This window comes from Hibiscus syriacus, unplaced genomic scaffold (assembly GCF_006381635.1).
Source record: "Hibiscus syriacus cultivar Baekdansim isolate YM2019G1 unplaced genomic scaffold, ASM638163v2 tig00116997_pilon, whole genome shotgun sequence".
Lineage (NCBI taxonomy): Eukaryota > Viridiplantae > Streptophyta > Magnoliopsida > Malvales > Malvaceae > Hibiscus > Hibiscus syriacus.
In genome coordinates this window covers 6,448,223-6,461,194 of record NW_024063513.1, presented here as the reverse complement: position 1 = coordinate 6,461,194, position 12,972 = coordinate 6,448,223, and the positions used below count along the sequence as shown (strand labels likewise).

At 33.4% G+C, this 12,972-nt stretch overlaps 1 long non-coding RNA gene and 1 pseudogene across 1 annotated transcript; one reads left to right on the top strand and one right to left on the bottom strand.

Moving 5' to 3' along the window:
• Positions 1–222: 222 nt before the first annotated feature.
• LOC120194520 lies at positions 223–845 on the bottom strand (annotated as a pseudogene).
• A 722-nt stretch (positions 846–1,567) lies between these two features.
• LOC120194206 lies at positions 1,568–11,550 on the top strand. The gene is made up of 3 exons (XR_005522954.1): positions 1,568–1,577; positions 4,367–4,371; positions 11,435–11,550. It is a non-coding gene; the product is annotated as an uncharacterized LOC120194206 (long non-coding RNA).
• Positions 11,551–12,972: the final 1,422 nt, after the last annotated feature.

The following is a 12,972-nucleotide window of genomic DNA, read 5'->3' as shown; positions in this document are numbered from 1 at the left end:
CAAAAACTAAACATTATGTACGATTTAAAAAGAATGAAAGTTTAGATACTAAAACGGAACAAAACTAATAGTTTATGTACTAAATATAAATTTTACCCTATTTTAAGAGATGAGCAGGCCAAAAAACTTATATTGATCTCAAATCACTAATGATTGGTTCATCATACGAACGCTGCACTTTATAGGTACATACAAATTGATATATAATCTTTAGAACAAACAAATGAAATCACTTGCTATATTAATTAACAGTCAACGATTATTTGCTGAACACCTAGGTGTTTAGAATCCACTGGAAAGAGGAACGAACGCGAATCTTCCCAAAATACCTTGTTTGTATGGCAAAAAAGTCTTCTTCTTCATGTTCTCGGATACTGCTTTGTTCGCTGTGTAATGCAGCTCATGAGCCGATACTTTCCGTCTAGATCCACCCGAACCAGAGTTTTCCCTCGATTTCGAACTTGAATTCTTGTTATCTTCGGGTTTCTTGAAAAAGCTTGACGAGTACTTCCTGAATCGGTCTTTATCTGTTTCATGTCCCTCGGATGCGCTTCTGAACAAGAAAATATCTCTCAATCTCCATTTTCTGGAAGAACCTTTGTTTGAAGAAAGCGAAGGCTTCGAATTCAACGACGATAGCTTCTTAGGGGTGCTTTCGTTTGCCTTTGTTTCTCTTCTTCTTCCCAGGGATACGCCGAGACTCTGTAAGGAGAAAGTGATCTAGTTGCTCTCCGGCTTGAGTTCTTGGATAGATCTTGAAAACTTTCTCTTCCTTTTATGTGGTTATCTGTTTGATTTCGACTGGTTTGAATAGCAGTTGCAAAAGGGTCACAGAGATGAACAAAAAGTTATTACAGCTCACTTGCTCATGTTTTGAACATGACTTCCATTAATGTTCAAACCAATAATTTGAAATGTCCAAGACTAATAGTGGCTGCAGCTTTCGTGGAACGGCGGCATAGTGGTGATATTATGAAGGAATCGGATTAGTTAATGTGAACAGTTAAGGAGTCACTTCTCATTTTGGTGCTTGATCTTCTAAGCTATTGCCAGGCTTTTCAAGTAACGACTTTTAGTAGTTTTGATGTTCGAATATTAGTATATGATTTTCTTTTCCTTCGAGTAAAAAAATGATCCAATTAGGACCACTGATTTGGCTCGTTTACTTGACATGGGATTAACAAAATTGTCTACTTTATTATACGAACGTGTGCTGGAAAACAACAATTTGACTAATTCACGAAGATCTAGATGGTTAGACTTGTGCAGGTGGAAAACTTAATCGGGGACGGGCTGTGTTCAGTACGTGCAGCATTTCAAGACTTATTTTCAATTGGCCAAGCTGATTTTCAAAAGCAGTGCTGTATATCCATCATAGCCTGGAGATTTATTTTTTCCTTGTCCAAAAATAGCATCTTTGATGGGATTGTCTCAGGAAAGACGGGTTAATATACGGCTAATATACAGCATTACCGGATACATTAAAATGTATTTAATAAATTCGGTTTTAGCTGGTACCTATATGTTGACAACTAATAATGTTTTAGGTAGAAATATGAAAACTATTAAAAAATTTGGTAACCGGTAAACTTTGGTTATCGGTAAGTATCTATCCTTTTTATAAAAGTGTCCATACGTTTAACATATCAAGTAAATTTTACCGGTTTTGTCATAATGAATCTGGTTTTGTCATATTTTTACCTGTTATATTGTAAATTATCTATCCTTTTTATAAAAGTGTCCATACTTATTTCACTGTGAAAATATATTTATTATTATCTTTAGTTAATATTGTTAAATTTAAATCTAAATAATATTTTATAAATATCAAAACAATCAAATAATTTTTTGTGTAAATGAAATTATTAATTAATATGTAGGTGAAAACATGAAACACTATTAAAAAAATTGAAACATAAATTACATAACTTTCAAAAAAGTATATATCATTTTTATAAAAGTGTCCATACTTATTTCATTGTTGAAAACATATTTATTATTATATTTGGTTAATATTGTTAAATTTAAATTCTAATAATATTTTATAAAATATCAAAACAATCAAATATAATTTTGTGTAAATTAAATTATTAAATTAATATTGTAGGTGGAAAACATGAAACACTATTAAATAAATTGAAAATAAATTACATAACTTTAAAAGCAGTTTTAAATCCTAAAAAGTGTCGATACTTTTAAAAATATATCGATCCAAAACGAATATACCAGGTAAAAATATGATAAAACCGGTAACAAAATGATAAAACCGGTAAATTTAAAAGTGTCGATACGTTATATAAGGATCGACACTTTGTGAATTTAAAGAGAGAAGCATTATAGCGCCTATAATGTGTCGATACTTTAAAAAAATATATCGATCCACAACGATATAACAGGTAAAAATATGATAAAACCGGTAACAAAATGATAAAACCGGTAAAATGATACCGGATATATTGAAAGTGTCGACACTTTCGTAAGTACGTGTAATAAATTATCGACACTTTCAAGAAATAGGTAATATCCTTTCGAAAGTATCGACCTGACATAAAAGTATCGACACTTTTGTATTTGTATCGATTAAATATAAAAAACATATCCGATGAAAATATAAAGGCCATAGCTAAATATCCTCTGAAAAAAGATAGAACGGACGAGTTTTTGAAATCGAAGAGTAATTGTTGCTGCATTTCAGAAGGCGTTTCTAAAGCGAAGTTTGTTTGTTTGTTGCTGCAGTCGAATCGAAAAGTATGTTGTCGAAACCCTAATTTTTTATTATTACAGTAATCGCGATAGGGTTTTTTATGTGTTGTTTGGGGTTTTGGAGTAAGGAAGCATTTGGGACCGATTGCAGGTAGAAATAGTATTCAAGGAAAAATATAAATGTCGATCCTTTTATTAAATATTATAGGTAGAAAATGATATTATAGGTTGTCTAAATGTGCCGACACATTTTGGTGTGGCCATTCAAATTCTTTTGAAGAAAACCGTTTTACCACAAGAGTAGTTATCTATATTTGTATATTGAAAAGTGTATGTAACAAAATAATTTGATTTGCGTAAACTGATATATGAAGGAAAAATGGAGTCAATGGGGTGGAAAATTGTTGGTGGAGCAGATGACTTTGAAATTGAGGCCGAGACTCGAAAGCAACCAAAGGGTGGATATATGTACTTCTAGTAAGTATCAATGTCTTTTTGTTATTATTGTTGAATGGTAATTGGATTAAAGTATCGATAAACTTTAAATTGATTACAAATTTAAATGTTAACAGTATGGCCGAATGCAAAAGGATGAAGGGAGATGGCACACAGAGCGGTTCGGTATGTAAAATGAAATTGACATGAGTAGTATTAGTATTTAGTGTTAATGTATTGATTAAGAAACGTTTATGTTTAATATTAGTGAAAAAAGATGTGAGGTCCAAATGGAATTCATGAGTGATGCTGAAAAGGAACCTTACATCACACAGTCAAGGAATGATAGTAAAGAATACAAAGAACGGAGGAAAGCACATGAAATAAGGTATTCATTAAACTTGTAAATACGTTGATACAAAATTATATAAGAACTAACATTATATATTGTTAAAAAATGTAGGAAGTGTCGACAAGATGCAGCATTAAAAGGGTGAATTTATTAATTAAACACCTTAAGGAGAAGGGTCAGTTGAATGTGCTGGGAGAAATAGGTTTTGGATCGTTGATCGGAGTAAGGGCGACCTATTCGGAGGAATTGTGTCGATCCTTGATGGCACAATTTGACGTCAGTCATGTATGGCTAAGTATGGTGATTATTCATTCCCTCTGGGGGTATCGACTGCTGCAGCCGTATTGGGGTACAAAACAAAGGCAAAAGTGTTATAGAAGTCTGTAGGAGTAAGAACTGGAAAGCACTTGCCTCCAAATATGGTTTGAATCATAAGGTGACATACTGAAGTTGAAGAGGATCAAAAGTGGATCTTACTTGGGGATGAGCTGAAGGCCCGAGTTCTATGTACCTTGTCGGGATATTTCTTTGTCCAACGGGTGATACGTCACGAACAAGGAATATATGAAGCTCATTTGCGATGAAGGCTTGAAGGGTGAATTCAATTGGGCTGAATATCCATTCGAGATTGATTGAATCAATAATCACCTTTAAAAAGGGCAGCCAGAGATACCTCAAAGGGTGCATAGCAATCTTAGAGGTAAATAGTTGAATCACTTTTTTGTGTTTTTATATAAAAATATAAATTTTATTATAAATGCAGGTTGCACTGTTCGATTTTTGGTCGGGCTGTGAGGCAGTGCCGACTTATGAAAGAACCGGAGTGGCCGCCATCCGTGCATGGGGGAAGGAAGAGGTGGTTAGAGTGATGGTGAGTTGAAGTTGGATAGAGAGAAGAAGCAAGAAATGGTAATAAATGTAATTAAATAATTAGAATATAATCAATGTCTTAATATGTAATTAATTTTTTGAAGGTTATTGGCAAGGATGTAGAGGAGGCAGTGGAGGCAGAGGAGAAGAAAGGAGGGATGGTTGTATTGGGGGATGAAGGTGAGTGGGACGACGGTGAAGCAAACAGAGTAACTTCGACATTTTGATGTCTGAATTGGCTGATATCAAAAAAATCCAATTGAAATCATGCAAAGACAATCAGAGTCGAAGAGAAACTTGATCAAGTCGTAGAGAAACTCGAGAGAGTCGGGAGAAAATTTGAGGGAGTGGTGAAGGAGGTTGTTGATTTGAGGATGAACTTACGGGGGTGAAGGGGGTGGTTGATAAATACTCGGATGAAGGAGCTCAATTGAAGGGTGAAATAAAATATGAAGAGCTATGTAGAAAAAAAGTCGATGAACTGAAAAATATAAGAAGAAAAGAGGGAGGAGGAAGAAGAAGAGATGGAAGAAATGAGGAGGAAGGAAGTCGATGTCATTTATACACCGAAGAGTGTTATAGCAGCAGTTTTGGATTCGGAATGTCCTGCCACCCCAGAAGAAGAAGCAGAAGGTAATTTTAATAAAATACTTAATTTGATTTTTATTATTTGTTTGTGACAAAAATTTGTATGCAAAATTGTAGGTTGAAAAAGCGGATATTCCAACCGGAATTGATGACATCGAAGCTGCAATTTGATTATTTATGGAATAGCGAGTTAGAATCGGGGTAAGAAATATATTGTTTTGTGAGTGATATTAAATATTTCATGACAAGATATTAATCCTAATGATTCATACAGATATTCTGTAATATCAATGGGAAATCAATTCGCTATTGTATACGACGTTGCAACGTTGAAGCCTACGGAATGGGTTGGCGGTGTGGTAAGTAGAAAGTAGAAAATAAATAAACTTATTGAATATGTTCTGATTGTGTAATTAATTTTGTTAGGTTATCGATTTGCTCGCCTGGACCATATGCTACGATTCTCAAAAGTCACACCGGAGGATTGACTACCTTCCATACCTCTAGTGGTGAGTTAAATTAATAAATATGAAAAGTAGTTTATAGACGGTAAATTAATAATGTTTGTTGCGTAATTATAGCAACAGGCGTTGGAAGCCAACAACAAAGAAAGTGTTGAGAATATTTCTACCTTCTGGGTGTCATATTGGATAACTATGTGAAATTCACCGACTGTGAGAAGGTAAGACACCATACCAATTGCAAATGATTTTTCGGATATAGAATGTTGAATTTTGTCAATTGGGTGTGAAATTTGTTGCAGATGATCACAATAAACTACCATAATTCACATTGGTATCTGTTTGGTGTTGGATATGGTAGATCATGTGTAACAATATATGATAGTATGTTTACAACTGAAGCAGCTAAACAGAGAGTGAAGGATGCTAAGAGATTGGTATGTATGTCTGTATGAAAGGACATTATGTAATTATAATGCATAATTTTTTTGGTGCATAACTTCTTCTATTTTAATGCAGATTAAAATATTAGATTCTTATAATAAGAAACGCATTTGGGTTGAGTCATGTGGATCTCTAGGAAGTATCCCTTGAAATTTCAAATTTGTGGAGCATAAGAAGAATAAGCAATTGAATGGGTATGAGATGTTATCACAAATAGAAAGCTTAATTTATGCAGTATTCATCATAATTGACATGTGTGGTTTTCAAATTTTGTAACAGATATGATTGCGGCATGTGATGATGTGGATGGAATCGATCGGTTCTACAGGGCAACTGGTTTTTGTAAGTGGATAGAAAATTGTTTTTGGTAAATTGTTAAAAGTCGTAGATTGAATGCTGTAGTTGACAATACTTAACGTTCTGACAATTTGAATATAGGTTGTTGGAGACTGGGATCGATCGCGAGTATTAAACGATCTCGTAAGCCACAATCAAAATGAACGAAGACAGGAGATAACAAAAGCTGCAATATTACATAAGAATAACAAAAGGATGCAATGATGTGTCGAGTTAATTTTGTATAAGATTTATAATTTTGTATACGATTTATTTTTTGTATGTGAATATAAATTATGAATGAGATGAGAAAGTTAGCAGTATGTTGTTGTACATGTTTCTTATACACATTAAGGGTCATGTCGATACTTGGAAGTAAAAGGCAAATTTTCAATATGACCAACAGGGTGCACCCTAAAGTGTCGATCCATATATAAAAAAGTGTCATCCCAAAATCATCGAACCCAAAAGTATAATGTAATATGTAATTTTTCAATCTAACCGGTACAATTATACCGGTTTTATGAGAATATGTCTAAATAATGTGTCGACACTAATATAGTTTGTGTCGATACTTTTTTCCCAGAATGAATGGAAACAAGGTGCACCCTAAAGTGTCGATCCATATAAAAAGTGTCGATCCCAAAATCATCGAACCCAAAAGTATAATGTAATATGTAATTTTTCAATCTAACCGGTACAATTATACCGGTTTTATATGAGAATATGTCTAAATATGTGTCGACACTAATATAGTTTGTCGATACTTTTTCCCAGAATGAATGGAAAACAGGTGCACCCATAAAGTGTCGATCCATATAAAAAAGTTCGTCCCAAAATCGAACCCAAAAGTATAATGTAATATGTAATTTTTCAATCTAACCGGTACTTATACCGGTTTTGAGAGAATATGTCTAAATAATGTGTCGACACTAATATAGTTTGTGTCGATACTTTTTCCCATAATGAATGGAAAACAAGGTGCACCCATAAAGTGTCGATCCATATATAAAAAGTGTCGATCCCAAAATCATCGAACCAAAAGTATAATGTAATAATTTTCAATCTAACCGGTACAATTATAACCGGTTTTATGAGAGAATATGTCTAAATAATGTCGACACTAATATAGTTTGTGTCGATACTTTTTTCCCATAATGAATGGAAACAAGGTGCACCCATAAAGTGTCGATCCATATATAAAAAGTGTCGATCCCAAAATCATCGAACCCAAAAGTAAATGTAATATTAATTTTCAATCTAACCGGTACAATTATACCGGTTTTGAGAGAATATGTCTAAATAATGTGTCGACACTAATATAGTTTGTGTCGATACTTTTTTCCCAGAATGAATGGAAAACAAGGTGCACCCATAAAGTGTCGATCCATATATAAAAAGTGTCGATCCCAAAATCATCGAACCCAAAAGTATAATGTAATATGTAATTTTCAATCTAACCGTACAATTATACCGGTTTTATGAGAAATATGTCTAAATAATGTGTCGACACTAATATAGTTTGTGTCGATACTAATTTAAATATCAAGTGTTTCCAGTTTACGATATATAGTACTCTTAATCGAGAAACCCTAAACATAATGCAAGCAGCAGATCTTCCTCTTTCTTCTACCGTTATCATAAGTGACGATCAGATATTCAGGTAATTTATCGATATTCTATGGGTTTGATTGATTTCTATATTGGAGTTTTTATCCTGAATGTGTTTGTGTTCCATTGTAATAGGGGTAGCATCCAACCAAAATGGCTCCAAACGTCAGCGTCAGAAGCGAGGTCTTTCTCAAAGCTCTTCTCAACCCAGTTCTTCTCAACCACCTCCTTCTGTAACAAACGATTCTTCTGAGGAAATCAGGTCCTTCGAAACTCTGAACTTTAGATCCGACATGGAGAAACAAATGGCATACGAGTTTTAAAGTAAGGAAGATTCGTCCCGAACGTGTCATTGACCTGGTTCTTGTTTGATGATAAATATGCATTTAGTTTTAAATCCACATTTACATCTTGGGGTTGGCTTGAATTCCTTGGTGTAGAACCAAGATATATCCCAACCTAGTTAGAGTCTTCTACAACAATGCTTCCTTACAGCACGCCTAATAAGACTAATATAATAGGAATTAATACACATGTCATGGGGAAGGATATATATATATATCTCCAGAAACGATTGCGGAGGGTTTAGGTGTAGCGAATACAGGGGATTCAGATGAAAATGGTGTAGATTGGTCTACAATTAAACGGGTTACTAGAAATAGCCCAATTCACCTCGATGTAGAGTCGAGAGTGTTTCACAAAATGCTCACATGGTATATCCGGCCTAGTGTGGGAAAACATTCAACGCTTCGAGACAGCGATTATTGGTGGATAGCAAAGTATAAATCCAAAACGGCTCCAAACATTGCAAAACTCATATTTAATACAATTGTATATGGTCCAAAGGGAGCAACAATTTCAACTACACTACCATATGGATGTGTCATCACCCATCTGTTGAAGAAGAAGGAAGTTGATTTTTCGCATGACGCCCCTGTTAACCCGCAAGATTGACATGGTATTTATTAAAAAAGCGGGATATGATTTTGTTGAAAAACTCGGTTGGAAGCGTGTCAAGGAGGTAGGAAGTTGATTTTTCGCATGACGCCCCTGTTCGATTACCCGCAAGATTGACATGGTATTTATTAAAAAGCGGGATATGATTTTGTTGAAAAACTCGGTTGGAAGCGTGTCAAGGAGGTCGGATTAGATCAAGAGAGGGAGGAAATGGACCCCGTTGGCCATGAAGAAGAGCAACCAGTGGAGACGCAATGATGGAAGAAGCTCCAGTTGCAGAGGATGTCACAATTAAGACCGTGATGGATACATGGTCATTTTCGGAGCATATTGATTCCCTTGTGAGTGGAATGTGATCCGATATTTCATCATTGCAACGTGAAGTCTCCATGTTGCGTAACGAATTACGTCAACGACATCAACGAGTTAGGTAATTCATTATCTATGTTTCTTAACATTTACACGTTCTGAACTTTATTTTATTTCTTTTAACAGATGTGGACAACCAAGCGGTCGCAGAAGATGAAGCTGACGATGATGATGATGATGACGATGAAGCTGGCGATGAAGATGATGACGATGATGATGATGATGAAGATGATGATCCAAACAAGTATATCGTGTCTGCAACGCCGCCTTCAAGAAAACTTTTAATTTTTGATCTCAATGGTGTCCTTGCCTACATCCCAAGACTGCCGGTAGGTTTTAATTCTATTCTTTTGTATCCATTATTTTTAACATATAACGTAGAACTTTAATCTCATTTTCTTCATGTTGTAGATGTTGTCCTCAGAAGAGGATTATTTGAATTTATGCAATTTTGTGTCGACAATTTTGTTGTTGCCCTTTGGTCTTCAAAGATGAGGTTAGAACATGTTTGGCAATTGAATTACTGTAGTCAAAATCGTTAATATACATTTGAATGTTAACATTCAAACTTGATTACAATCTCAGCATAATGTCGACCGTGTACTTGAGAAACTACCTGTATTTTCCGAGCATTTTCTATTCGTGGGTGATGAATGTCATTACATTTTGCTCGAAGGTTCATTTGAACATGTTTCTGTCGTGCTGCTTTCAATAGGATGTGGCATTGGTATGGTAGTTAAAGGGTGGTACAACATTAAATTCGCAGTACATATTTAGGTATGTACAATAACTACAAGTATTATCATTTTAAATTCGCAGTACACTGTTAAAAAAATTGAAACATAATTACATAAGTTTTAAAAAAAGTATCGATCCTTTTTATAAAAAGTATGGACACTTTCAATATAATAGGTAAACATATGATGTAATAGGTAGCCCTTATATAATGTAATAGGTATCGTTTATAATGTAATAGGTATGTTATATTGTAAAGTGTCTATCCTTTTTATAAAAGTGTCCATACTTTTTTCACTGTGGAAAACATTAATTTAAGGTTATCTTTTGAGTGAGTTTTAAGATATTAATTTAGTAATTATAGGCGTCTAATGTTTATTTTTTACGTTACGGTATATATATTATTAAATTAAAAATTCTAATATATTTTTAAAATATAAAACAATCAAATAATTTTTGTGCAAATGAAATTATTAAATCAATATTGTAGGTGGAAAACATGAAACACTGTTAAAAAAATTGAAACATAAATTACATAAGTTTTAAAAAAGTATCGATCCTTTTTATAAAAAGTATGGACACTTTCATATAATAGGTAAACATAATGTAATAGTAGCCCTTATATAATGTAATAGGTATTGTTTATATAATGTAATAGGTAGTGGTTATATTGTAAAGTGTCTATCTTTTTTATAAAAGTGTCCATACTTTTTTCACTGTGGAAAACATTAATTTAAGGTTATCTTTTGAGTGAGTTTTAAGATATTAATTTAGTAATTATAGGCGTATAATGATTTATTTTTACGTTACATATATATTATTATTAATTAAAAATTCTAAATATTATTTTTAAAATATCAAAACAATCAAATTTTTTGTGCAAATGAAATTAAAATCAATATTCAAATTGAAAATTAAACAACAAATCAATTAAACATTGTTGTGGGTACATTAATTGAACATTGTTATGGGTACATTATTTGGATTAATTTCGTTGAGATGGGTTATGTATACAAAACAATCTATCTCGCATGTGAGTACTTTATTCCAACCATGTGACAAGTGTGACAACTCCATCAACTCACAACTCAGCTTTGAACTCAATCAATATTGTCTTTTAGCTTGATGGTTCATAAAGCATGTTACTTGAACAGTATGAATCAATTATGCAATTTTCATGTTCAATTTAACACTGCATTTCAAATTCATTTCATATGTAATTGGAGTTGAATTTAAATTTCAATTTGAGTTTGAATTTCAATATATATTTCGGCTCCACTATAAATATTAGCCCAAGCCAATATGCAGTTATCATTGATTATTCCTAATTTCCATTGTTTTTTTTCCAACGTATAAACGCGAGGGAAATCCGACCATTTTATTTTTTGGTCAACTTTAAGCGTCAGAACGTTTCGGGCGTATGATCTGGGTGGTATACAAGAAATGTAACAAATAGCAACTAAAATCATAAGTTGAGTACCACCCAAATCATAAGTCTGAAATAACCAGAGTTTTCCCTCGATTTCGAACTTGAATCTTGTATCTTCGGGGTTTCTTGAAAAAGCTTGACGAGTACTTCCTGAATCGGTCTTTATCTGTTTCATGTCCCTCGGATGCGCTTCTGAACAAGAAAATCTCTCTTAATCTCCGTTTTCTGGAAGAACCTTTGTTTGAAGAAAGCGAAGGCTTCGAATTCAACGACGATAGCTTCTTAGGGGTGCTTTCGTTTGCCTTTGTTTCTCTTCTTCTTCCCAGGGATACGCCGAGACTCTGTAAGGAGAAAGTGATCTAGTTGCTCTCCGGCTTGAGTTCTTGGATAGATCTTGAAAACTTTCTCTTCCTTTTATGTGGTTATGTTTGATTTCGACTGGTTTGAATAGCAGTTGCAAAAGGGTCACAGAGATGAACAAAAAGTATACAGCTCACTTGCTCATGTTTTGAACATGACTTCCATTAATGTTCAAACCAATAATTTGAAATGTCCAAGACTAATAGTGGCTGCAGCTTTCGTGGAACGGCGGCATAGTGGTGATATTATGAACCTTAAGGAATCGGATTAGTTAATGTGAACAGTTAAGGAGTCACTTCTCATTTTGGTGCTTGATCTTCTAAGCTATTGCCAGGCTTTTCAAGTAACGACTTTTAGTAGTTTTGATGTTCGAATATTAGTATATGATTTTCTTTTCCTTCGAGTAAAAAAATGATCCAATTAGGACCACTGATTTGGCTCGTTTACTTGACATGGGATTAACAAAATTGTCTACTTTATTATACGAACGTGTGCTGGAAAACAACAATTTGACTAATTCACGAAGATCTAGATGGTTAGACTTGTGCAGGTGGAAAACTTAATCGGGGACGGGCTGTGTTCAGTACGTGCAGCATTTCAAGACTTATTTTCAATTGGCCAAGCTGATTTTCAAAAGCAGTGCTGTATATCCATCATAGCCTGGAGATTTATTTTTTCCTTGTCCAAAAATAGCATCCTTGATAGCTTTATTCAAATCCTCAACTACATGAGCAGGTAGCTGGTAACCAATATAAATGTATCAATTTTTATATTGGGTAAACTACATGTTTAATATATAAACTATTAGTTTTGTTTTCTTTTGGTAGCTAATTTTTAATTTGTTTCAAAATTCTACCTAACGTTTACTTTTTATTTACCTCGCTATTAAAATTAAATTTAGAAGTTAGAGTGATTAAATTAGGAGCAATTTAAAAGTTATTAAATTTATTTTTTATTTTAATTATATATTAATAATAATAATAATATAATGTCAAAAAATTAAATTTCAGTGACTAAAATAGGAGTGAAAAGATAATTGAGTGACAAATAACATAATTTATCCCATAAAAATGTCATGCTTGTTCCGCTAAACTTTTAACAGCGACGTGACAAGTAAATTCATATTAAAAATCTAAAGAATTTTTTTAATGAAACTTTACCTTAAGGTGACAAATTTTACAAGAAATATTAAAATAATAATCGTAGAATATAAAAATATTATCTCATGAAAGTGACGAATTCTCCGTGTACCGTAAAAAATATTATATATATAAAAATAATTTGCTGTCACTTCCCCTTTTCCCTAAATAATTTTGGGGCAC